Raw genomic sequence first — 27,886 nt, forward strand, 5'->3', positions numbered from 1 at the left:
CTCTTGCCTTCCTCTCCTCCTCCCCTCCCCTCCCCTCCCCTCCCCTCCCCTCCCCCTTCCTCCTCCACTTCCTCTTCCACTTCCTCCCCTCCCCTTCCTCCCCTCCCCCTTCCTCCCCTCCCTTCCTCCCCTCCCTTCCTCCCCTCCCTTCCTCCCCTCCCCTCCCCTTCCTCCCCTCCCCTACCTCCCCTCCCCTACATCCCCTCCCCTACCTCCCCTCCCCTACCTCCCCGTCCTCCCCTCCCCTCCCCTTCCTCCCTCCCCCTTCCTCCCTCCCCCTTCCTCCCTCCCCCTTCCTCCCTCCCCTTTCCTCCCCTCCACTTCCTCCCCTCCCCTCCCCCTCCCTTCATCCCCTCCCCCTCCCTTCATCCCCTCCCCTCCCCTCCCCCTCCTCCCCTCCCCCTCCTCCCCTTCCCTTCATCCCACCCCCTTCCTCCCCTCCCCACTTCCCCCTTCCCCGTTCCCCGTTCCCCTTTTCCCTTCCTTTCCCTTCCTCCCCTCCCTCCCCTTCCCCTTCCTCCCCCATCCTCCCCTTCACCTTCCCCTCCCCCTTCATCCCCTCCCCTTCTTCCCCTCCCTTCCTCCCCTCCCCTTCATCCCCTCCCCTTCTTCCCCTCCCTTCCTCCCCTCCCCTTCTTCCCCTCCCGTTCCTCCCCTCCCGTTCCTCCCCTCCCGTTCCTCCCCTCCCGTTCCTCCCCTCCCGTTCCTCCTCCCCTTCCTTCCTCCCCTTCCTTCCTCCTCCCCTTTCTTCCTCCTCCCCTTTCTTCCTCCTCCTCCCCTCCCTCCCCCCTCCCTTCCTCCCCTCCCGTTCCTCCTCCTCTCACTTACCCATGCCCTCTCTTCCTCCTGCCCTCTCTTCCTCCTGCCCTCTCTTCCTCCTGCCCTCTCTTCCTCCTGCCCTCTCTTCCTCCTGCCCTCTCTTCCTCCTGCCCTCTCTTCCTCCTGCCCTCTCTTCCTCCTGCCCTCTCTTCCTCCTGCCCTCTCTTCCTCCTGCCCTCTCTTCCTCCTGCCCTCTCTTTCTCCTGCCCTCTCTTCCTCCTGCCCTCTCTTCCTCCTCCCCTCCCTTCCTCCTCCTCCACCCTTCCTCCTCCCCTCCCTTCCTCCGCCCCTCTCTCTTCCTCTCCCCTCTCCCCTCTCTCTTCCTCCTCCCCCTCCTCCCTTCCCCCTCCCTATCCTCCCCTCCTCCCTTCCTCTCCCCTCCCCCCTCTCTTCTTCCTCCAATCTCTTACCCGTCCCCTCCCTTCCTCCAAACCCTCCTCCCATCCTACCTCTCACCTCCCCTACTCCATTTCTCCTCCTCTTAAATCTTAATTATTATTTTGTTGCTGAATTTAGGATGTTAAAGACAAGTAGATAGTTAGGAAATTGAAACCAGTTGTTGTTCAGGCTATACCTGATCCAACAGACCTCCGATCAAGGATGTTCTTACTATGATTAGTCTATGTATTATTCAGATAAAGCATATATCTAAGACTGCAATATGTTTATTTTTTAGTTTTGGCCTTTCAAGATGACAGAATATAGATTAGCTGTTGTTTCTAGTTGGTTGAATAATCAATAAAACATTTCCTTATCAGCTTTGAGAAACTGAAATAAATTGCTGTTGTTTAGCCTCAAAGTTTCCTAGATCCAGCAGGCCTATGATCAAAGGCATTCTAATGTGACCATTCTGTCAATTTCTTTTCACTAATACCATATCTGGAACTACAATATTTAATGAATCCATTTTTTTTATTAAGACTGTAACATGTGATTTGAGGGTGAATCAGCTGCTATTTTTAATAGGCCAGTGAAGTATCTCAGCAGATCAGTGTCTCTCAACCATTTTTCGCCTATGAACCCCTTTGGTTCTTATTTTACCCTACTGGACTTTCAAACCCATTCAATGTTTTAAAAAAATCTTATATTTTCATAATTATTTAGGCGCAGGAGTGGCTGTGTGGTTAGTAGCTTGCTTACCAACCACATAGTTCCGGGTTCAGTCCCACTGTGTGGCAGCTTGGGCAAGTGTCTTCTACTATAGCCTTGGGCCACCCAAAGCCTTGTGAGTGGATTTGGTAGACGGAAGCTGAAAGAAGCCCGTCGTATATATGTATATGTATGTATATATATGTGTGTGTTTGTGTGTCTGTGTTTGTCCTCCCAACATCACTTGGCAACCGATGCTGGTGTGTTTACGTCCCCGTAACTTAGCGGTTCAGCAAAAGTGACCAATATAATAAGAACTAGGCTTACAAAGAATAGGTTCTGGGGTCGATTTGCTGGTGCTCCAGCATGGCCACAGTCAAATGACTGAAACAAGTAAAAGAGTAAAAGAGTAATTAAATATTATTAGGGATTGTATAAAAAATTGTTAAAATAGTTTGTACCTTGTAGAAATATAACCAATTTATTGCACATATATTTTAACAAAAAATCTTATATGGACCCCCAAGGGTCATGTGGACCTCAGCTGAGAACTTCTGCTGTAGGTGACCCCTTGTTGGCTCAAATTGAAATAAGTAAATCCAAACCCAATACTTGAAAAGCAAAAGAATGGAACTCTGAGAACACAGAAAATGTTGCTTTTCCACATGAGTTATTTTTCGAGAAAGTTAATATACTACTTTCAAACAGATTGTGAAGAGAATCACAGTTCATAAGAGTAAAACTATTATAATATGGGCTTCAAATTTTGGCACAAAGCCAGCAATTTTGAGGAGGGTAAGTCAATTACGTCAGTTCCAGTGCTCAACTGGTACTTATTTTTTGTTGACCTGGAAAAGATGAAAGTCAACATCAGCAGAATTTGAACTCAGAATATAAAGACAGATGAAATACTGCTAAGCATTTCAGCTGGTGTACTAATGATTCTGCCTGCTAGCAGAACTGTTATTATATTAAAATAAAATATAGTTTGGAAGATGGAGGTGATTCTTATTTCGTATTTTTTTATCTCATATATATTGAATCATTTTATAATTTTCACAAATATTTTTTTATCTGTTTGTTTAATTGAATAAATGCAACACTTTTAAATTATGATTAATTTTGAATTCTATTTTCTCAAAATAACTAATGAATATATTATTGTTAGCAAAATAACATAGCTGGTTTTATACTATATTCATTATTATTATTATGATGTGATGAAAATTAAGGTGATGAACTGGCAGAATTGTTAGCACACTGAGCAAAATGCTTAGCAGTATTTCGTCAGCTGGTACATTCTGAGTTCATATTCTGCTGAGGTCAATTTTGCATTTCATCCTTTCGGGGGTTGATAAATTAAGTACCAGTGAAACATTGGGTTCGATGTAATCAATTAGTCTCCTCCCCCACATTTCAGGACTTGTGCCTACAGTAGAAAGGATTATTATGTGATGAAAATTCACAGCTTATTTTGCTGGGTATGATGGGCAGTGTCAGCCATCCACAGCCAGCAGACACTCATTTATTAGTCATGCTTCAAGAATCCTGTGAAGAATTCATGCAGTTCCAAACAATGCCGATTTTTGTAGGTGTTCTACCTTCACACTTCCACCAATCATTCTCAGTCAAGTTGGTAGTTGAATGCTGATACTTCTAAGTGTGCCAATTACTACTGATATCATGTCTACTCTCCTCATTGACCACAACCTTCATAGTTCCACTTCAAATTGTCATAGTTGTTTGTTTTTTTCTTCTTTCACATCGATCCTGTTGTCACTGGGGTATGCTATGTAGATTATCATGCATGTTCTTTCTTTTTTATTCACCACAACACTGTCTGGTCAGGTGATCACACTGAATCATTGCATCCCACAGGATTTTGCAATTCTCATTCTCAGTGACCCCCTCTGGGGTTTTCTCATACCACATCTTTGTTCTTTGTAGGCTGTGATTTCCACAGAGCTCCCAATGGATCATTCTTGTCACATTCTTGTCATGGCATCTTTCATATTCATGTTGTACCAATTTTGGCCATTCGCTAATGATGTGCCATACCATTTCACCCCTCTCACCACACATTCTGCATTTGTTGCTGTCTGTAATGTTGTCTATTCTGCACTTCACATAATTGGTCCTTAATGCTGGTTCTTGAGCTGCGCATATGAGTGCTTCTGTCTCTATCTTCAGGTCACTCCTCCTCATCCATAGCCACCAGTCCTCTGTATCTGTCTTGACATTCACATCTCTTGCAAACTGACTGTACATTTTGTTTCCTTCCATGCCTTTTCTTTTTTTTTTTGTTCATTTCTTGTTTAAATTTTTCTTTAGTTACACAATTTTCAATATTAATGATGCCAGCCTCCTTCGTGTGTTTCAGCTCCACGGCATTTTTTATATACCACCCTAAGCTGTTTATCTCTACTTCGATAGAGTCTTGGCAACTGATCAACCTCTCTCACCCTTTCATCTGGACAAGTACAGCCTATCAGTGTCACTCTTAGGGTGGAAGGCTCTGTGTACAGTCAACATTTTTCAGGTCTTGGTATCCATTTTCATCACTTCTCTTTTTTGCCATTTCATAATTCCCGTTCCATACCAAAGTGATGCTACTGCCCAAATATTAACCGCTTGAATTTTATTCCATCTGGTCAATTTTGAGTGCAAGACCAATCTTAGTCTTCGGAAATATTCCTTCCTCAGTTGCTCTTTCATTTCTTTCTCCATTATCTCATTCAATTCTAGTACACCAAGGTATTTGTATCTTTCCATTTCAATTTGTTTAATCAAGTCTATATTTGGTAATTCTGTCGCTGCTGGGGACTGTGCCTTGCCTCTTTTTAGGTAGATTATTCTACACTTCTTGAGTCCAAATTCCATTCTAATGTCAGTAGTAAAACAGTGGATTGTGTTCACGAAGAAACTCACTTGTGTCTCATCCTTACCATACAGTTTCAAATCATCCATGAAAAGGAGGTGGTTGATTGTTTGGGATTTTCCCTTTAGTTGGTAACTCAGGTTCATTTTTCTAAGTACCAAGGTCAGGGGTGTCATGCAGTGAACAAAAAGCAACGGAGATAGGCTATCACCCTGAAAAATCCCTCTTCTGATACCCAATGTGCCCAAGCTTTTCTGTAAGATATCAGTTCAGTTTTTCCACCCCACCATACTTCTCTTCAGGAAACATGTTACATTCCTCACAATTCCAGCACTCAATGATCCACAAATGTGGAATCCCATCATAAGCTTTGCGATATTATTATTATTATTATTATTATTATTATTATTATTATTATTATTACTATTTACTTTTAATCTGCATGTTTGTTACAATCACTCGTTGAGCCACACCCAGTGTCCTCGGGCGAGTGAAGGCTAAGAGACATTACAGTATGACTGAAAGCTTGCGGAGGACAAGTAACAAGGGCAGTAGTGAAATATTTCATATAATACAACACATACATTTAAATTGATAGGGTTTTTCTAAGGATGTCGGCAGTACTTGTCAGCACAATCTTTTGGATTTCCCTGAGACATGGTTCTCCTGGGATATTATCTAGATGTTTCTGACATCCCTTTCTTATCATTCCAAGGGCACCCACAATAACAGGAATAGTTCTCACTTTAAGATGCCACATCTTTTGTATTTCAGTTTCCAGGCCCTTAGATTTATTTAATTTGTCAAATTCCTTTACAGATATATTTTTATCAGTGGGAACACCTACATCTATTAGTCTACAAGTATTTTCTTCTCAGTCTTTAATGACTATGTCTGGTCAAATAGCCTGGGTCTTTCTATCAATAAAAATGTCAATGTGAATCCTACAAACAATATCGACAATGTGAATTCTACAAACAACAGCGACAAATGCAGAATGTGCGATGAGAGGGGTGAAATGGCATGGCACATCATAAGTGAATGCCTGAAATTGGCACAACATGAATACAAAAGACATCATAATAATGTGGCAAAAATGATCCGTTGGGAACTTTTTGTAAATAATAATACTGATAATAATAATAATAATAATAATAATAATAATAATAATAATAATAATAATAATAATAATAATAATAATAATAATATTATTATTATTATTATCATTATTATTATTATTATTATTATTATTATTATTATTATTATTATTATTATGTTTTTTTAACACTGGGGTCAATGTAATCAACATAATCTCTCCCCCAAATTTGCTGGCCTTGTGCCAAAATTTGAAACTACTACTACTACTACTACTACTTCTATTATTATCATTATTTCCTTTTTTAATTTTGAACGACAATGTATTGTTGGCTATATATAACATATGTCTCCCCGGATCATCTTAATTGTCATGTTTTTGTTGTACTTTATTTACAATATTTAGAATATCTAGCAAGTATGTTATTACATATGCATACAGCATTCTGAAGTTATTCTAAGGTGTTTGCATTTTAAATAGTAACAACTAAAAATACTTCCCTCCTGCTTTCAACTATGTACTCTTAACCAGCATGCATGCTTTCTTGCTCTTTTACTCCCCTCAGAGAATTCCCTCAATATAACTGCTACTTTTTAAGCCTTTAGTTGGTAATAGAGTGAATGTGTGTGTGTGTGTGTGTGTGTGTGTGTGTGTGTGTGTGCGTGCGTGCACACGTGAATTTGTAAATAGATGTAGATGCAAGATGGTTGTATATTCTTTTATTCTTTTACTTGTTTCAGTCTTTTGACTGAGGCCATGCTGGAGTAACACCTTAAAAGGTTTTAACCAAAGAAATCGACCCCAGGACTTAAGCCTAGTACTTATTCTATTGGTCTTTTTCGCTGAGCTGTTAAGTTACAGAGATGTAAACACATCAACATCAGTTGTTAAGTGATGATGGGAGGACAAACACAGGCACAAAGACACACTCACACAAATATATACATACATATATATATATAACACACACACAAAAATTTATACATATATATATATATATATATATAACACACACACACACACATATACAACGGGCTACTTTCAGCTTCTGTCTACCAAATCCACTCACAAGGCTTTGGTTGGCTTGAGGCTATAGCAGAAGACACTTACTTCAGGTGTCACACAGTGAGACTGAACTCAGAACCATGTGGTTGTGAAGCAAGTTTCTTACCATACAGCCACACCTATAAAAATAATTTTCTAACTATTTGTATGCACATATGTAAACACTCATTATCTTTATGCACATATTTTAAGATTTGTATACTCACATTTGAAATTAATCCATCTCAGGTATGTGGAAAGTTGTCATTTACTAGAATATATATGGTGGAGCTAGTTTAGTTTCTCACAACGTTTTTAAGTTTTGATACTGTTGGACTCAACTTTGCCTGTTATTCATCTAAATTCAATCAATTAGTACCAGAAATACAAATGGATTAATTAAATTATATTATGTTGCCATGCATGGACTTGGTAATAAACTTACTTCACAACCACATGGTTTAGGGTTCAGTCCCACTGCATGGTACCTTGAGTAAATGTCTTCTACTGTAGCCTCAGGTCGACCAAAGCCTTGTGAGTGGATTTATTAGATGGAAACTGAAAGAAGCCTGTCATATATATGTATGTGTATATATATATATATATGTATGTATGTATGTATGTATGTGTGTGTGTGTGTGTGTGTGTGTGTGTGTGTGTCTATGTTTGTTCCCCTCCTCCCACCGCTTGACAACCAGTGCTGGTGTGTTTACATCCTCATAACTTAGTGGTTTGGTAAAAGAGACAGATAGAATAAAAACCAGACTTTAAAAAATAAGTACTGAGATTGATACATTCAACTAAATATTCTGTCCAGTAATACATAAAATGATTGTCCTTGTGAGGAAATCTAGTTATACAATCTATTTCATTTTTTAAATTCTTATTACAAATTCTGTGGTAAATAAAATGCCACCACAACTATTGTTTGTAGGATTCACATTGACATACTAAGTTAATATCAAATTCATTTGGGATAGCCTTAGCCAGCTACCAACCAAAGTTTTGAAGAACCTAGCCTGACATATTAGCTCATTGCCCTTTCTTCTGTTGTTGTTATTGCTGTTATTTATCTTGTTACTGCAATTGTTGTTGTTGTCATTGTCCTTTTTATTATTGCTGCTGCTGTTGTCATTATTGGTGCTGATAGTTTGTTGCTGTTAATGTTGCTGATGTTGAAAGTATTTTTGTTATTGTTGTTGAAGGCTTGATTCTATTGTTAGTAACATTGATTTCTGATATAAGTACAAAACCTTAAATTGGCAAGATAGATGCGATTGACAAAACTGGTGATAGTATGTGATTGATATTTTGCTTTATTGATCCCAGAAAGATGAAAAGCAAAGTTGGCTTCAATGGGATTTGATTTTGGAAAATAGAGCCGTAACTAAATATCACAAGGCATTTTTTTCTGATGCATCAATGACCCTGTCAATCCAGTAAAATGATTGGCTTGTGTTTTAGTGGTTGATATTAGTATTGCTAGTAAGGTGATGAGCTGGCAGAATTGTTGGGACACTGTGCAAAATGCTTAACAGCATCCATCTTTATGTTCTGAGTTCAAATTCTGCCAATGTTGATTTTTGCCTTTCATCCTTTCAGAGTTGATAAAATAAGTACCAGTTGAGTTCTGGGGTTGATGTAATCAACTTATCCCTCCTCCAAAATTGCTAGCCTTGTGCCTAAATTTGAATCCGCTAGTAAAGTAGTGAGCTGGTAGAATATTTAACTCACTGGGCAAAATGCTTAGCAGCATTTTGTCTGTCTTTATATTCTGAATTCAAATGCTGCTGGGGTTGACTTTGCCTTTTATCCTTTTGAGGCCAATAAAATAAGTACCAGTAGAGTAGCCCCTTCCCTGAAATTGTTGGCCTTGTGCCAAAACTTGAAACCTTTGTTAGTATTGCTCATTTGGTGTTGTTATTGTTGCTCGTGTTGCTGGTGCTACTGTTATTGTATTTAGTTTCACTGTTAAACTTCAAATCAGGTTTGATTGATCAGATTTATGACCAAAAATGTTTGAGTCGTGACCATCATGCCATCACCCAGACATAGTGTATCTATTATTATGATATTCAATGTAACTTTTCTTTTTATGATGGTAGGGTGTGATAAAAGAGGGGCTATTTAACTGCTATTTTTTTCAGATTGAACAACTATGTAGAACAGGATGAAATTTCACCAGCATTCACATTTAAACCCACCTGTTGAAGTTTCTAAAACTCCTAATGAAAATATAATAAAGTTTAAGCCTTAATATCCAAACAGTAATTTGATATTGTATACCTATGATTTCGTGAAATTAAAAAGACATTATTTTTCTCAGAGCAAATATACCTTCCACCCTGCCACAAATTTGCAATTCTGCTTGATACTAACAGATTTCCTCACCCCTGATGTAGAGGTTTCCTTTTTTGCTCATTGTCAATTAATTCTACTGTTGCTGTTGGTGGTGGTTTGTTGATCATAAAACATTGAAGCTGAAGAAAAGAGAACTACCTACTCATACCAAGAGTAATCCTATACATAGAACCAATATATAACAATAACAGAGAAGTGTTAACATGGCAACAGAGAAGGCTTTTATGTACATTACTGGTGCAGAAAAAGATGGTACTGGTGGTGGTGGTGGTGGTAATGGGTAAGATAAAAGATGATAGGAAAGATTAAATAACAACACTTTCTTTCTAGTGGCTATTGTGTTGTTGATGTTGTTGTTTAATCCAAGGTCAGCTCATATTCAACAAGCTTGATTGTAGACATTCACTCTGTAAACTTCTTGTGTTTTGTGGGGCATGTAAGGGTAACTTACTTCAGCAAGTTCTTTTCTTATGTTAAAATAGCAGAGTATGTTTTGGGAATCTGGGGTCTATGGCATGGCTTGTTAGACTATGGAGTGGCATCTGGAAAGTCCCTCTCCAAGGTTCAAGCCTGGGCAAAGCTTTTTTTTTCTTTTATGGAAGACCAACTGTTGCCCATCTATGTAAGCCTCCCCTCTCTATGATCCAACTTAGCACTAGTGTTGTTACAGGCATTGATGACGGAATACAAAAAATATTTCAAAGTACATTGACCAGTGCTATAACAGTTCTACTCAGCCACTATCCAGGACTGGATTTGAAGGAATTTGATTACTATTTCTAGTAAATCAAATTAGTGACTAAAGCTGCCTCAGATTTAGTATATTTTGTAGATTTAATAGAATGACATTTATAACAAGGAAAGTTAAAATATATCTATCAAATAACACATATAACAACAAATAGCTATAGCAATGAAAAGATGTTGCTATAAATAATATAAAATGCATATAGCTATAAATAGATAAATATATAAATAGATATAGATGAAAACATATACCTATAGGGTGAATGTATATCTGTCATTTACATAAGATATATTAAAAGATATGGCTATAAATAGATTTATTTATAAATAGATATAGTTTATAAATAGATAGTTAAAATATAGTTATCACAGACATATCCTCCTTCTCCTCTTTCTCCTCTTTCTCTTCTTTCTCCTCTTTCTCCTCCTCCACATCATCACCACCATTACCACTGCTGCTGCCGCCACTGCCACTGTCGCCACTGCCACCACTGCCACAACCGCCACCACCACCACCATCATCGTCATAATATTTATGTCTGCTTTGCTATTCTTGCATGGGTTGGACAAGTCCTCTCCAACACAGTATCTCATCACTTGCACTTGTTGCTTTCCTTTGTCATCTCCTTTACCAGCTTCAGCATCCAGAAGTCATCCCCCACTACCTCTTTCTACCCTTATCTTCCTTGGTCTTTCCTTTCCATTGGTTCCTTCCACATGAACCTCCTGTAACTTTTTCACATACTTGTCATTATTATATATAGATTTTAATAAATATAACTAAAACGACCGTGATAGATAGTTAAAATATATTCATAGAAATAAAAAACCAGTTAAAATATATATTCTATCAAATATATAAAACAATATATAAGTATAGATATAAACAGATAATTAATTTGTAGATTAATCAATAGTCTTTTTTTATTCTTTTTTCATATTAAAACCAATCTAAGTGTTAAAAAAAAACAATAACAAAAAAAGGTTGATAATATGTAATTTTGTTCTTTGATGTTCTGGATTGTGTTTAACCCTTTAGCCATGATTAAATTGATCTGTGATCAAAAGCATTTCAGTTACTGCCATACATTTTTTCTTTCACGAAGCACAGTGAATTCAGGATCACTTTATTTAAGGTACCTTTTGTTTCTTTGATTTTTTTTCAAGCAGGTTAGCGTATCATTAGAGGGATATTTAGCTGCTATTTCTCATATGTTAGGCAACTATGTCGAGGTTCCTTTTGTAGGTTTTCAAATAAATACAGGTGCAAGCCTGCCAATACTACTACTAGAGCTGCTACTTCAATAATTATGCATGAACCTGTTAGAATGCATGTTAGACTACTATGAGACTACTCACTATCTACTTTGTTGACACCCCCACTCCAAGGATAAAAGCAGTAGTTAACCTTAGTGGATAATTCTAATAGAGTAAAGCTTTTAAATATCATCTATAAATTAGACCATAACTATTAATTATTAAATTATCTTGTAAACATATTTAAGCAACATGAGTAAGTGGTAAGTAGTTGTGTGATTAAGGTGTTTGACATATTGTATAAGAGGTCACAATAGGCTTCTTCACATATTGTGTTTTACCTCATAGGTAAGATATCTATATATATATCTTTATTAGCTATAGTCTGCCTTGTTGAAAATAGTTGTTGTGCCAACTTTAGTACTGAGTAGTTATGAAAAACACCTATCTATAACAACAGACGTTTTAAACAATTCTTATGTATGCATCTAAAATTCATAATTTCAGCAAAAATTGTTGTAAATATCGAAAAAGGAATAAAAATGATATTGAACATAAAGTAGTTCTTTTGATTTATTTATTTACAGGTTTAATTATTTTCTATTGCCTTTTGTTAACAATAGAGTTGTTGGTTACAAGTTTTCAATGGGTTGGACACCGGTTCACTGCATTTATGCTGGTGAGAGTGACTTAGGATTCTCAGTGCAACTCAGGCAGAACAAATATCATAAAAGGTCTTGTTTCAATGCACCGGTTTATCGATCTTTCTTTACTGCTGTGTACAACTTTCTGTGAGATACATCAGCAAAAACTATACGTTTCCATACAAACTTATGTGTGTACACATGTATATATGTATATATATATATATATATATATATATATATATATATATATATATATATGTGTGTGTGTGTGTGTGTGTGTGTGTGTGTGTGTGTGTGTGTGTGTGTCTGTGTGTGTACACATGTATATATATATATATATATATATATATATATATATATATATATATATATATACACTCTGAAAAGTGGTTGGCATTATGTAGGGCCTCAAGTTCTAGAAATGAAGCCAATAATGAAACACATGAATAAAATGCTATCTCCTTTGCCATTTAGGCAAGTGGTACTCCCAAATATGGCTTACTATGGTTATGGCAACCAATCCAACCCATGCTCCATGGAAAATGGGCATAACGTGTTGATGATGACACCAATGACAATAATGATAATGACAGTGATGATGACGATGGTGATGATGTTGATGACAATGATGATGGTGATGATTAAGCTACTTGCAAAAACAATAAGTGAGAGAAAGATGAATATGAATAATGGACATCCTGAGGGAAAGGGAGTGATGGCTGGCAGCATGGACAGGGCAATGGTTAGATATTCTGGATATGAAAAGATCTGTTGTTATCTCTCATAGATATGAGTCATGATGTATGTGAGAAAGAGAGAGAGACAGACAGACAGACAGAGAGCTGTAAAATCATATTTAGAGTGATGATACAGAAACTGAAAGAAGCTTATTATGAATGTGTGTGTGTGTGTGTGTGTGTCTGTGTGCGTACACATGTGTGTGTGTGTGATCTGTCTGTATCTATACCTCTGTCTCTTTATATCTGTATTTTCATCTATCTATCTATCTATGTATCTATCTATCTGTCTGTCTATCTATCTATCTATCTATCTATCTATCTATCTATCTATCTATCTATCTATCTGTCTATCTATTTATCCATCTATCCATCTATCTATCTGTCTGTCTGTCTGTCTGTCTGTCTATCTATTTATCCATCTATCCATCTATCTATCTGTCTGTCTGTCTGTCTGTCTGTCTATCTATCTACCTTCACACACACACATACACACACACACACACACACACACACACACACACACACACACACACGCATATATGCATGTTTGTGTGTGTGGTTGTTTACATTTGTGCTTATCCAAAAATTACTGATCTATAGACAGTGGGATTGTCATTTTCTCTGTCTGCTGGCTTTGAAGATATCTGGAGTAAGGGATCCTTTACTAGGAAAACGAGTAAGGGTTGGTAACAGGAAGGACCTCTGGCTGTAAAACAGTGCCTCATGAATATATTTGCTTAATCCATATCATCATGGAAAAAATGATGTTAAAATGAATGAATACATAATACATATGTATGTATGTACATGCACACACACACATATGTATGTATCTGTATATTTATCTGTCTGCCTGTCTGTATGTGTGTTTATATATATATATATATATATATATATATATGTGAATAAAAATAAAAATAAAAAATATACAAAAAAAGGGTTTTGTATGATCGTGTATAGAGGAATATATTCAGACGGGGCCTTGATGAATGCCAATAGGCATGAAAGTATATACTAGCCTTTATATATTTAATACTCAATATTTCATATATTCAATAAGACATTCAATACTTCATTTCATATTACTATTTATATTATATTATATATTCCATATTCTATATCCCACATTAATTTTATAAGAATATAAATAAAATATAAAAAACAGACAGAGTTGGAACTCTTTTAAATAATATATATATATATATATATATATATATATATATATTATCATCATCATCATCATTGTTGTCGTCATCATCGTTTAATGTCCACTTTCCATGCTAGCATGGGTTGGACGATTTGACTGAAACCGGATGGCAACACCAGGCTCCAATCTAAATTTGGCAGAGTTTCTACAGCTGGATGCCCTTCCTAACGCCAACCACTCAGATATATGTGTGTGTGTGTGTATGTACATACACATTCATATATACAATTATATTCTTGTGAAAACACATGTAGGATTTTTGTATTAAAGAATAGAGTTCAAAAGAATAAACTTTCCTACCACAGCTCGTATCTTTTCAAAAAAATTTGTATATTCTTTTGATAATTTCACAACACTGACTAATAACTATAGCAAACCATTCACACACATGTATACATGCATGCACAGACGTACACATACGTATACACCTATATGCACCAACAATTGTCTAATTTTTTATGCACATTAGGTTTTAAGTATATTCCTATCTATAGTGCATATATGCGGATGAATAAATCTATGCAAAAAGACACAATTTCTCTCTCTCCCTCTCTCTCCCTCTCTCTCCCTCTCTCTCCCTCTCTCTCCCTCCCTCTCCCTCCCTCTCTCTCTCTTTCTCTCTCTTTCTCTCTCTCTCTCTCTCTCACTCTCAAACATATATATGTATTAAAATAAACATGTAATGTAATGTAATGTAATACTTTTATAGATATGCACTAAGGTATATATATTATAATACACACACACACACACACACACACACACACACACACACACACACACACACACACACACACACATATTGTTGATGAGAAAATAGAACATCTGCAAATTTTTAAAAATAAAAATATGTTCATTTTGTTAAAATCAAATCATTTACTGAATTGTGATTTAAAAAAATAAATACAACATAAGTTTATTTAAAATCAAAATTCATAAATCAATTCTTCTGGCATATTTATTTTGTAGGTTTTTAATCCTTTTAATTGTACATTCAGAAAGCTGTAAACTGTACCATTCTTCCTGTTTTACCACACAGAGATTTCTTGACTTTTAGAAGTTCTTGAATTTAACTTAGTTTTAATGATCTGCATCAATTTTTAATAGTGTTCAGATCCGGAGAAAATCCAGACCAAAACAAGGATTTTTTCTTTGATAATCTGAGAATATTTTAACTGATTTGGTGAAATCAACAGGAATCTCATTATCTGTATTGCCAATGAGGAATGGTGAGCAAGCTGTTGTATGAAGAAAAGAAGAAATGTTATATGGAATTTTTTGAAATATTATGGCATTTTCATTGCAAAGAATGAGTGGTTGAAAGCTTTCAATATTGAAACAGTCCTTACCATTATCATGCCACTACCTCTAAATTTCTTTCTCAGTTGTCAGCAAATTTCATTATATATTCTTAGATGTCTGTAACAGAAAAAGGGGAAATATCTGGGAGGAGGGGAAAATATCCAAATGGAGGGACAACATTGAGGCATTTGAAGATAATTGCAAATAGAAACAGAAATGAAACACTGTAAAAAAAAAAAAAGAAAAATTGGTTTGGAGAGAAATCATCTGATCATAAAAATGAAATTATAAGAAACCAAAATGTCTACTGCTATTTCCTTATATTTTGTGGGGAGTGGGGATTAAGGATTTTGAAGTAGTTCTAGTTTTTAATAATATCTCCTTTTTGTCAGAGATATGTGTGTGAGTATAACTGTATAAATTGTAATGAATATGCATGCATGAATGGAAAAAGGGTAACTACCAATCAATTTATAAATTGCTCCACCAATGTGGATTGAGTCAAAATTATGATTGTTATTGTTTAGCTCAAGGGTAGTCCTGAGGGAACAGTATGATCTGTGATGGGAGGCATTCCAGCATTGCTAACTGAAGAGAGACCCAGGTTTATTTCACATGTGAGATGCCTTCTGAAAGACCTATCATAAAGCTAAAATTAATGTACACCTTGACCAGGGGACCTTAGATTTTGAGGCCCTAGATTTCATACTACCAAGCCTATAGATAAATCTGGTACTGTGTTCTAACCATGACCATTCATCTATTATTTCAGACAGTGTATTAAGAACAATGTGATTTAATAGCTCCTTCTCTTTTTAAGATAGTTCAGTGTGATCTAAGTACAATTCGAGTGTGATTTTCTAACAAATAAAGCAACCACATAGGTCCCATGTCATAGCAGTCCTTATTAAACAAGCCTGTGATCAAAGCATTCCAGTTGTAACCACCTTGACATTTTAGGGATATGTCTAGAACTACATTATTCAATATGTCCTTCTCTTATTTAAGATTGTAACATTTGATTTGAGAGTGATTTGGCTATTATTTCTTGCAGGTTGAGCAATTAATGAGTCCCTATATTTGACGAACACTTTTAAATCTAATTAATATTAGTATTGCTATTAATTTACTGATATAAACAAGAGGAGTGCCTGACGGCACATTATAATTCATGCAACCTGAGACTTAAATATGTGATGTTTATTTTTATATTTACTGTGAAATGGCTTGCTAATTATTATCTTAGATTTGTAATACATTAAAATTATAATAATTATTTGTAATGAAAGCTAATTAAAATAAAATTAACTTACCACAGATATACATATATTTTAATGGAGCCAACGAAGGTTTCTAAATGTGGTTGTTGACCTGTAATCTCTCTAAAATTACACCCAAGTGCCCTAGAGAAGGTCATATTGGATGATATTGCCTTGGTGCATTGAGCCAGGATAAAGCTTGGTTGGTCACTATTGGGATGTCTTTGATCATCTGTTTACTCAGTTAGGTCTGATTTGAGACTAAGCAACAACAGCAAGAGTTAAATTTAACCCCTTAGTGTTCAGATTATTCTATCAAACGTAATGTTTATTGATTTACATTGATTTGAATTGATCATGAATTATCCCATATCTTCAAGATTTTGATGATGTGATTATTTAATGTAGAATAACATTGTAGGGTAGGTGTGAGAGCACGGATCTGGTGAGTTTGAACACAAGACAGATGGAATATTTTGGCTGGATATGGCTGGTTTAAATGCTAAAGGGTTAAAGCATTTTAAAATAAATCTACACTCAAGGATATATGACATAATTTCTAGGTGTAGGCATGATTGTATTGTTAAGAAGCATGCTTTTCAGCTGAGTGGTTTCAGGTTCAGTCCCACTGTGCTGCACCTTGGGCCGACCAATGCCTTGTGAGTGAACTTGGTAGACAGAAACTGTGTAGAAGCCCATTGTATACATATGTTTGTGTGTGTATGTGTGTGCATGTGTCGTGTCTGTTTTTTGCTTCTCCCTTCACAACCACTTGACAACCAGTGTTAGTTTGTTTATGTCCCCGTAACTTAGCAGTTTGGCAAAATAGACTTTAAGAAAACAAGGACTAGGGTTAATCTTTAATCTTTTCAACTAAAACCCTTGAAGATGGTGTCCCAGTATGGCTGCAGTTCAATGACTTAAATAAGTAACAGATAAAAGATAAATATTTCTGTTGGTCCCTTTTCTCTCTTTTCATTTCTTATTGATGACACTAAAGTGAAATTTTCGTGTTATGGCTATTACATTTCAGAAAGCAAAAAAAAAAAAAAAAAAAAATCTTTAAAGAGAATCCATTGACAAGTAATTTAATCCTTTAACATTTAAACCAGCCATAACTTGCCCAAATATTCTACTTGTTTTATGTTCAAACTGGCCAGATCTGACCTCTCACACCTACCCTGCAATGTCATTCTAAAAATAAACAATCACATCTTTGAAAACTACAGGATAATACGTGATCAGTTCAAAACAATATGAATAAATTAGTATTGCACATGGCTCTGCGGTTAGAGCGTTGGGTTCGCAATCATGATGTAGTGAGTTTGATTCCTGGACTGGGCTGTGTGTTGTGTTCTTGAGCAAGACACTGCATTTCACATTGCTCCAGTTCACTCAGCTGTAGAAATGAGTTGTGCCGTCACTGGTGCCAAGCTGTATCAGCCTTTACCTTTCCCTTGGATACCATCAGTGGCATAGAGAGAGGTGGCTGGTATGCATGGGTGACTGCTGGTCTTCCATAAACAACCTTGCCTGGACTTGTACCTTGGAGAGTAACTTTGTAGGTACAATCCCATGGTCATTCACTACCAAAGGAGGTCTCTACCCCTTTATATTTGACAGAGTAATCTGAATGCTAAAGGGTTAAATTGCTACTGCCTGTTGTTGTTACTGTTTAGCTCCTGGTCAGTCCTGTTGTAGTAGACCTATGACCAAAGACTTTCCAGACATAATCATCTTGACTTTTCATATATTCAACATTACATTAAACAACAACCATTTCTTTTTAAGATGTTAGTGTGTGATCTGAGAGAGATTTGGTTGCTATTTCTAGCAGGTTCAGTGACAGTACTGAAAAATTCTCCACTGTAGGCAACACTGAGTAAAATATATGAGTAATTTACTCCCAATGGCAATTAGTCAAGAGAAAGAATGAGGAACACTTAACTGTTTGAGGTTTCGCCATTAAATATAGCTTAATACCCAATGAACTTTTATTGAAATATTTTCACTTCATGTCGCTATTTTCTTTTGACAAATTTCATTTTTGGTTTTATATTCCACATATTTGTATTCGTTATTTGGGTAATTGATATTAATTTTATGCTCTAATTAATATTCTTGTTCTTAATAAATCTTTTGCTAGTTCAATTGAAGAACAATTAGTGAAGGAATTTCTTTTTTTTTTACTTTTTATTAGTTTGGAATGGAGTAAAAGTAATGTGCTCATAGACTTTGCAGGCCCTCTGAGACGAGATTAATGCATTTGATGTTTCTCTGTAACGGCTGCAAGTTGACAGCTTCATGAAAAATATATGCAGGGATGGAATTCTAAAGGAGTGATGTTTTGTGAAGAGAGTACTTATCACAAGGAGTGGAAGGGTGGTTGGGGATGAAAAATGGTTACACACACACACACACACACGTGCGTGTGTGTGAATATGTAAACCATGTTAGCATGGAAAAAAACAGATGTAAAACTGTGAAAGAATGAATATATACATAATTTTAACATGTACTTTTCTATGGTTGTATGGGATGGATGAAATTTGTTGAGGCAGATTTTTCTTCAGCCATATTCCCTATTTGTCATGAGCCTCAGCTGTTTCCAAGCAAAGTAATATTTCCCCATGGTTAGACATGCTTTTATGGAAGATTGGAAGTGAAGGACACATATTGTATGGCAGTGACACTCATTTACAGCTATCATACTGTGTCAATGCATGGAAACAGTAACATACACATGCATGCATGCATACATACATTCGTACATATATACATACATATATAGACACACATGCACAGGCGTGACTGTGTGGTAAGAAGCTTGCTCCCCAACCACATGGTTCTGGGTTCAGTCCCACTGTGTGGCACCTTAGGCAAGTGTTTTCTACAATAGCCTCAGGCCAACCAAAGCCTTGTGAGTGGATTTGATAGACGGAAACTGAAAAGAAGCCTATTGTAATATATATATATATAATAAGATGAGAAAATAGAGAGGTAATTGATAAATTATTATTTATTAATTAAAAAAATTGACAAACACCCCTCACAGCTGTTTCAATTCCAGACCTTCAGAAAATTAATTAATTAAATTAAAAATTATTTGAAAGTCGAATCTCTTCAGAGGTAGTTAAAGATATACCAAATTAATTAATTTTCTGAAGGTCTGGAATTGAAACAGCTGTAAGGGATGTTTGTCAATTTTTTAATTAATAAATAATAATTTATTAATTACCTCTCTATTTTCTCATCTTATTATAATAAATAAATATATATAAACCATGTGTGTGTGTGTGTGTGTGTGTGTGTGTGTGTGAATTTTCATCAATGAGTTTATGAACCTTGATTTTTTCCCTAAAACTATATATATATATATATATATATATATATATATATATATATACAATGAGCTTCTTTCAGTTTCTGTCAACCAAAATCACTCATGAGGCTTTGGTTGGCCTGGGGCTATAGCATAAGACATTTGTCTAACATGGCACAGTGTAGGACTGAACCCAGAACCTTATGGTTGGAAGCAAACTTCTTACCACACACACCTTTCTTTCTCTGAATTTGTATTGATCAATGACCATTGCTTTTTTTTTAAAGCAAATCATTAATAGTAACTGCTGAATATATCTATTGCCTCTGGATATATCTTGGGTCAGCTTGCTCTCTATAGTCGAGCTGATGTGTTGGACTACCAGGAATCATTATGGACATTAGTCTGTTAGTTTACTTATCAGCACACTTGTATATATGGATGCACACCTTGCTGTACTCAAGAAGACCTGTTCTCCACAGCAGAAGTGTTTATATTGCTCGCCCTGTTGAAGAGGATTTGCTTGCAAGACTCCTGTGCCGGTGACACATAAAAAGCGCTCGTGACGATACCATGTAATATCACCTGTGATGGTGCCACAAAAGTACCCATGCCAATGCCATGTAGAGAGCACACTGTAAAGTAGTTGGTGTTAGGAAGGGCATTCAGTCCTAGAAACCAAGCCAAATCACACTGGATCATGGTGTAACTCACCTGCTTGCCAGCATGGAGAATGGACATTAAAGGATGATGATGATGACGATGTTGATGATGATGATGATGTGCAAATATTGATGTAATATTTATTATACAATGAATAAGATTATGAGACAGCTATAAATGAATGGAAAAAACATCTATTCTCTCACCTTACTTTTCTTATCTGCTCTGTTCATATACAAATTCTCTCCATCATTCTAATTCCTGGATTTTCAGAACAACATGAAAATTTATCCTAACCTCAGCTATGGTCATTCTTGTTAGCATTTGGCAGAGAGCTTAATGTGAGATTTGAGATCTGTTTGAGTCTTTGAATTCCTATTATTTCTACAAATTCCTCTTTACCACTTATTTGGAGTGCTTATAGCAGATAACTCACAACACGGAGATGATGCATATGGATATCTCACTAAAGGATATTTCCATCCTGCAGTGTGATGAATGAGCCAAGATCCTTTTATATGCAGGCTTATATGGAAGGCATACCATTTTGATAAAAAAACAAACAAACCAAAGGAGAAGGGACAAAAGAGAAGCAACAACATACATACATACATAATACATACATAATACAAAATGTGTGTATATATGTGTGTGCATATATATGTGTATGCATGTATATATGTGTATGCATATGTGTGTATATATTCTTATATCATTATATATATATGTTTATGTTTACATCTAATTCCCTGTTCCAAATTCCTCATCATAGTCACTGCTTTTTCTATTGATACAAAAGTTACTAAAGCTAGTGAAAACATTAATTTTAAGATTTAATCTTTTATCAAAAAAGGAAGAAGGCTTTCAAAATCATAAAGGCAACCAATGTAAGATTACGGGATAAAGATTATAAATAGGAATCAAAACTATGATGTGGTCTCAAGTAACCAAATGCTTATCTCTCATTATAATTTCAAAATTTGTCAAATTAATTTGAAGAAAGTATTACATAACCATCCTGACTGAAATGAAATATCTCTGTAGACATGTGATGTTATGAAAATAGTGACTAACATACATACTTGCTGACTATTTTTAATATATTTAGCTATTTAATACACACACACACACATATATTTATATGTATATATGTGTGTGTGTGTGTGTATATATATATATATATATATATATATATATATATATATATATATATATATATATACATATATATATATGTATGTATATGTATGTATATGTATGTATATGTATGTATATGTATGTATGTATGTATGTATGTATATATATATGTATATATATATGATAATATATATATACGCATATATATATATATATATATATATCAAAAGCATCCTCCACCACCACGACCACCACCCTTCACCCCACACTACAACCCCCATCACCTCTACAGCCACCACTACCACCCGTTCTGTCACTGCTAGGCTTCTCTCAAAGGTTTTGTGTAGTATTTTTCTAGATTAGTATGGGAAAAGCTGCAAACTTCAACAGCACATCTTATTGAAATCTGGAATGAGAACGTAGTTGAACTTCCTCCTTAAGAATTACTTACTAAACTAATTACTTGGATCAGCATTTTTGTTTCTAAGTTTTCTTCTACTAAAGTATGTGTAGACTGTGTACTAACTGTCCCCCCACCTTATCAAATTAGGCGTTCTTCAAGGATCTATCAACACTCTGACATTTTTGCTTTCCATGTCAATGGCTCCCCTCCTCCTCCTCTTCATCATCATTATCATCATCATCATCATCTCTCTCACATTGAAATATCCATCTCAGTTAATTATGTCAGCCCCCATTCCTTTGTTTTTGTTTAATCATCAAAATCTTTTAATTACAATTTAAACATCTCCTTACATTAAATAGAGATCAAGGCTTAAATCACACTCTGTAGTGAGGTTTGATAACTCTGTAACATTTAATAATACGAAACTTTAAGCCCTGTTCTTGTCCTGTACATGCAATCACTTTGCCAACATTCATTAACATTCTAATAAGTGAGCTTCAGAAGTATTGGTGCTTGACCTACCAGAAATAACAGTAAAATGTCTTTCAAATTACACACCACCACCTTAAGAATGGGACATATTGGATCATATGGCCCAGGGTACACTGTTTCTGAAGATATATTTATATAAATAAAAAGAGCAAGATTATTCATGATTTGAATAATTTATTAAGGCCAATTTGGGTCTGAACGGTGTTATCCTTCTACTTCTTCTTCTTCTTCATCATCATCATCATCATCCTCATCATTGTCATTATCATCACTTAATGTCTGTTTTCCATGTTGGTATGGGTTGGACAATTTGACAGGAGCTGGCGACCCAGAAGACTGTACCAAGCTTCGTCTGTTTTGGCTTGGTTTTTACAGCTGGATACCCTTCCTAATGCCAACCACCTTACAAAGTAGACTGAGTGCTTTTATGTGGCACCAGCACTGGCAAGATCTGTGTTGATATAGTTTTTATAGCTGGATGCCCTTCATAATGGCAACCACTTTACAGAGTGGCTTGGGTGCTTTTTATACAGCACCAGCACCAGTGAGATCTGCTTAGACACAGTTTTTACACTGGATGTCCTTCCAAACACCAACCACTTTACAGAGTGGCCTGGATGCTTTATATGTGGTACCAGCAGCGGTAGGGTCATTTAGTAACTCACAAGACAATGCAAATGCAAAGTATAAAATTGAAAATGTCATTATGACTACTGGAGGGGAACTAGTGTTAATATTCCTATAAACCAAGGCGGTGAGCTGGCAGAATCTTTAGCACACCAGGGGAAATGTTTGGCTGCACTTTGTCTATCTTTGGGTTCTGAGTTCAAATTCCACCAAGGTTGACTTTGCCTTTCATCCTTTAGGGATTGATAAAATAAATACCAGTTGAGTACTGGGATTGATGCAATCGACTTACTCCCTCACTGAAATTGCTGGCTTTGTGCCAAAATTTGAAATCAATATTCCTATGAACCAAATGATATGAAAATGATTCTTCAAATGAAGATATTTTATTTTCTTGTATTTAGAGAAGGTATTTGATTTGTTTAATTGATTCTCTGATATAGTTGTTGTTTAGCTACAAATCAATACTGATCAAACAGACCTTTGATCAAAATCATCCAGCTTTTACCAACTTTTCTTGAGGTATACAGTACCCCAAACGACATTATTTGTCCTTTGATATATTTTTTAACAGTAGTAGGCTGTAATTTAAGGGAGATATGGTCGCTATATCTAGCAGGTTGAATGAACATACAGAGGCTCACTCATTGTCTCAAAATTCCCTTACTGGTGTTGGTGTGAGTTCTCTGTTGGCTTGTCTTGTTTTAGTAAAAGTAAGACATAGATTAATGAAGGAAAAAATTAGATATATGAGAACTGTTTTTAATAACCATTACAAATAACACTCGATAAAGAATTTCCTACATGATTTGGTAACTATGCTAAAGCAGACAGATGAGCTTGTAGTCCTCTTGCCTGATGGTTTCTGTCTAACCAGCCAACCCATGCCAGCATGGAAAGTGGATAGTAAATGATGTTGATGATGGTAATGATGGTGATTTTAAGAAATTGCAATATAAAGATCAAATATTTAGAATTGAATGTAGTTTGAAAAAAAGCTTGTGTTGAATTTTACTGAAGACCAAAGAAAGTAACTTAACCAGTACCATTCAGTAATAGAACTTGATTATAATTTATAATTTTTCTTATAAATAAACTTGATCCTTTTTTGATTTATGTTTGTTACTTTAGGAATGTGTTTAGTTAAAAGTTTATTTTCATATGGCAGAAAACGAGGCCAGAGCTGCATGCAAAAACTAATTTTATTAAGGAATATACTCTTTATTTTTTTAATTTCTCTTCATACATATAAGGTTTCTGGATTTCTTTCACATAATGGATTCTTTTGGAACACGCACGCATGCACGCACACACACTCACACATGTATATATTACAAAGCTAGAATTGTTTAAATAAAGCAGGCTTCTTTTTACAGACACTTTTCTTTGTAAGAAGAAAATATTTTTATTTTCAAATCTATTTGAAAAACAATTCAAAGAAAGGGAATGTAAAATTCTATTGTTAACATGCCATTGAAGAAAATTAGAAATGTATTCATTTATTTCAGAATATACATTTTATGCTTCTCCAAATTTTTCTTTTTTTGAAATTTGATATAAGTATATTTTTAATGTTGAATGTAGCTTTCTTTTCTTTAGTTTGAATCTACTTAAAATCAAACTTTTTACTAAGCATAGTTTGCAAATCTGATGTAATAAGGATTAGTCTTGTTACTATGCTGAGGTTATGGGAAGTCTCTTTTTGAATATAATTTGCGTTGTAGTTGGATTTTTCAGAAGTGTAATGTAATTGTATTTCTTTTTTTTTTTCGTTTTTCTTCTACATTTGTTTGGCAAGATTCTTGATGTAAAATTGTGTGTTAGTTGCTGTAGTTTCACATTAAAGTAGAATAATGAATAAAGTGAATTCATAAGATTAGAATGTATACAAGTAACCTTAAAAAATGATTGGATATGAAGAGTAAGACCATCAACTCTGAAGTCTTCCATACATGATGAGAATAAAGGATATCAAATTGCTAGAAAAGTATTTTGAAGTTGTGGCTAATGTTAGCTTGGATGGAGATAAGCCAACTAAAATTTCTAGTAAGAGAGTTTGAAGAAATGATCAATTACAATAACAGAAATAGTAAACCATTAGATCCACTGAACCTGTTATGGCAAAAACATGTGTGAAAATTTTGTCAGTGAACAGGTCGTTGTCTCAAAACGATGAAAATATTTTGGCAAATTAAATTTAAATGTTGAAGGGAATCTAACGGTTTTTGTATGTTTTTAAATGACTTATAAACACCTTCCAACTTTAATATCCATATCTCAAATAACCTTAAAATTTTTATTATTAGTTTATAATAATGTTAGTTCATCTAAAGTACAAAAATAGACAATTGTAAAGGTTAACAGATATGCTTTAGAATGTAAAAAATTTGAAGCAGGTGTTTTGTTAAATTTTGGTGGGAATTTATTAATTGTACATTTTTACATTTTAAATTCAGATTGACTCAAACTAAATTATTTATGCTAAATCATTTTAAGCCAATGACAGAGCCTCTAGGTGAAAGAATCTCAAGGTGAGAGAACCTCTAAGTGAGAAAGCCTGTAGAGGCTCACTGAACCTAATAAAAGTAGCAACCAGATCTCCCACAAATCATACCACACAGTGTCTTGCTGATCAAATAACAAAATTTGTGTAATATCTGAAAAACGTTATTAGAATGTGTTCTTTTGCTTTAACCCTTTAGTGTTTAAACTGGCCAATCTGGCTCAAATATTCCAGCTATATTATGTTCAAACTGGCAAGATTAAGCCTTTAACAGCTACCCTACAATGTCATTCAAAAAATAAACAATCACATCATTGAAGTCTCAAAGCTACAAGATAATGCATAATTATTTCGAAACATTGTGAATAAATAAGCATTACATTTGACAGAATAATCCGAATGCTAAAGGGTTAACCAGAATCCATAGTAACACATTTTACTGTGTTTAACTCTTTGTATTTAACTGCTGTCTTTAAATATAAGAGATATTTCATACTTATCTAATTAAGTGTAGCCAGCACTATATGTTATTCAGTAAGCTAAAATATAATAATAATAAAAATAATGTTTGTATTGTGATATAGACTTATTTAATTTTATACCAATGTAAAGATAAAGCTGCTCTTTTTATGATAAAATCTATATTCAACATAATATTAAAAAAATTCTATTTCATGAAGTCATTTAATTCTTAATGAGAAACTCTTATGATACATTATGTTTGCATTTTAGTTGAAAACTAATTTTTAATTAATTTGGCTTGTTTTTTCTTTCCACAAATTAAAAGCTCAAATTCCTTTGAGAATATTCTTAGCAATGATGATTCTTTTAAAAGTGTGATTATAAAAGCTTGTAATGAACAAGCTGTTGCACAAATAACATTATCATTTTACCTCACTTTTTCATTGTTTGGACAAGTTCTCCGAAGCAGTATTTTATGACCAGATGCCTTTCATGTAGCCAAACAGTTTAGTTGCATCTTACAATATACAGGGTCATAATGTCTTGTTCTAAAACTCATCTTCAATTTCTCAAAATACGTTAACATATTTTATTTTAAAATGGATACACACAATAAACAACATTTTTCTACCATCTCTAATATCAATCTATATTGAACATTTTCCAAATAATGTTTATATTAGTCATTAAGAAGGTAATTTTTGTATATTAATAATTTGCAAACTTTGTTAGCTATAAATATGATTTTTATCTGTGCTTATTTAAATGATTTACTATTCGTGTTCTCTACAATAATACTTGATTAAGCCTAATCCTATTTCATGAAAAAATATGTAATCTCCATCAAACAATCACATATTCATCATTATTAAATCAGTAGAATATAACATGTCCGCTCCAGAACCATTTCATCAGGAAAATAACCAATATGTTTGTTACATACATTTTCTTTTTGGGTAAATTACTGTATTATCTACTTAGTTCTATCAGTATTCTACCACAAGATCTAGCTGAGTTGTTTCAGAGGTAAACAAACGAAATGTTAGTCTTAAATGGATAACTACGATTAAGCTAATATGAAAAAATTAAGATCAAAAGATTATAGGTACAAACATAAATAGGTGCAGGCATTGCTGTGTGGTTAGGAAGTTTGCTTGCCAACCACATGGTTTTTCAGTCTTCACTATTTGGTATTTACTAGATCCTGGGCCAACCAAAGCCTTGTGAGTGGATTTGGTTGGTAGAAAAATGAAAGGAACTCATCATACATACACATACATATGTATAAGTATATATGTGTGCATGTATGTGTTTGTGTATGCATGTGTGTGTGTGAGGGAGGGTGTTATTTCTCATTGCCCTTATATCATACATGAGTTATAAACGAGCCTCACTGTCATACAAGTCCTGCTTTCATTCCCAGCCTTCTCATGGAAACATGTTTGGCCATATGGAAATATTACCTTGCTTGAAAGCAGTTGAGGGTTGGTGACAGGATGGGCATCGAGCCATAAAAAAATTTGCTTCAACAAATTCTATCTGACCCATGCAGATATGAAAAGTGAACATTAAACTGGCATTGACAGTAGCAGTGGTGGTGAGTCATATAAGTGGTTAGCAACGATAAAGGGATATACAAAGATAACGTCTTGTTTTCAAATCGTTTATGAAATTATAGGCTTGATAGTTTTAATAACATTTTGGGTTTTAGATATTATGGTCATGGGGTGCCATACTGAAGTGTTTCTGTTTACTGTGGAAGGAGTAGACCCAGGAAGACATGGGACGAGGTAGTGAAGCATGATCTCCGAACATTGGGCCATATAGA

At 35.1% G+C, this 27,886-nt stretch overlaps 1 protein-coding gene and 1 long non-coding RNA gene across 20 annotated transcripts in view; one reads left to right on the forward strand and one right to left on the reverse strand.

The window, feature by feature from the left end:
* LOC106868432 (uncharacterized) overlaps positions 1 to 27,886 on the forward strand; it is a 266,695-nt gene that overhangs the window by 22,819 nt on the left and 215,990 nt on the right. For 5 of the 12 annotated variants that reach the window (XM_089360655.1, XM_089360688.1, XM_089360725.1 and 2 more), the window contains exon 2: positions 4,289 to 4,447. The exons of the other annotated variants lie outside the window; for them this stretch is intronic. The gene's annotated coding sequence lies outside the window, so the exon portion shown is untranslated. The remainder of the gene's footprint in view (positions 1 to 4,288; positions 4,448 to 27,886) is intronic. 12 annotated transcript variants of the gene reach the window in all.
* Positions 14,770 to 27,886, reverse strand: part of LOC128246979 (uncharacterized) — an 86,175-nt gene continuing 73,058 nt past the window's right edge. For 5 of the 8 annotated variants that reach the window (XR_016243808.1, XR_016243811.1, XR_016243809.1 and 2 more), the window contains 2 exons: positions 15,235 to 15,304; positions 14,994 to 15,123 (listed from right to left, as the gene is read on the reverse strand). This is a non-coding gene — a long non-coding RNA (uncharacterized LOC128246979). Of the gene's footprint in view, positions 15,124 to 15,234; positions 15,305 to 27,886 lie in introns of all 8 variants that reach the window. The other 3 variants (XR_016243798.1, XR_016243799.1, XR_016243801.1) reach the window with 2 other exon arrangements.

This window comes from Octopus bimaculoides, chromosome 1 (assembly GCF_046866305.1).
Source record: "Octopus bimaculoides isolate indiv1 chromosome 1, ASM4686630v1, whole genome shotgun sequence".
Classification (NCBI taxonomy): Eukaryota; Metazoa; Mollusca; class Cephalopoda; order Octopoda; family Octopodidae; genus Octopus; species Octopus bimaculoides.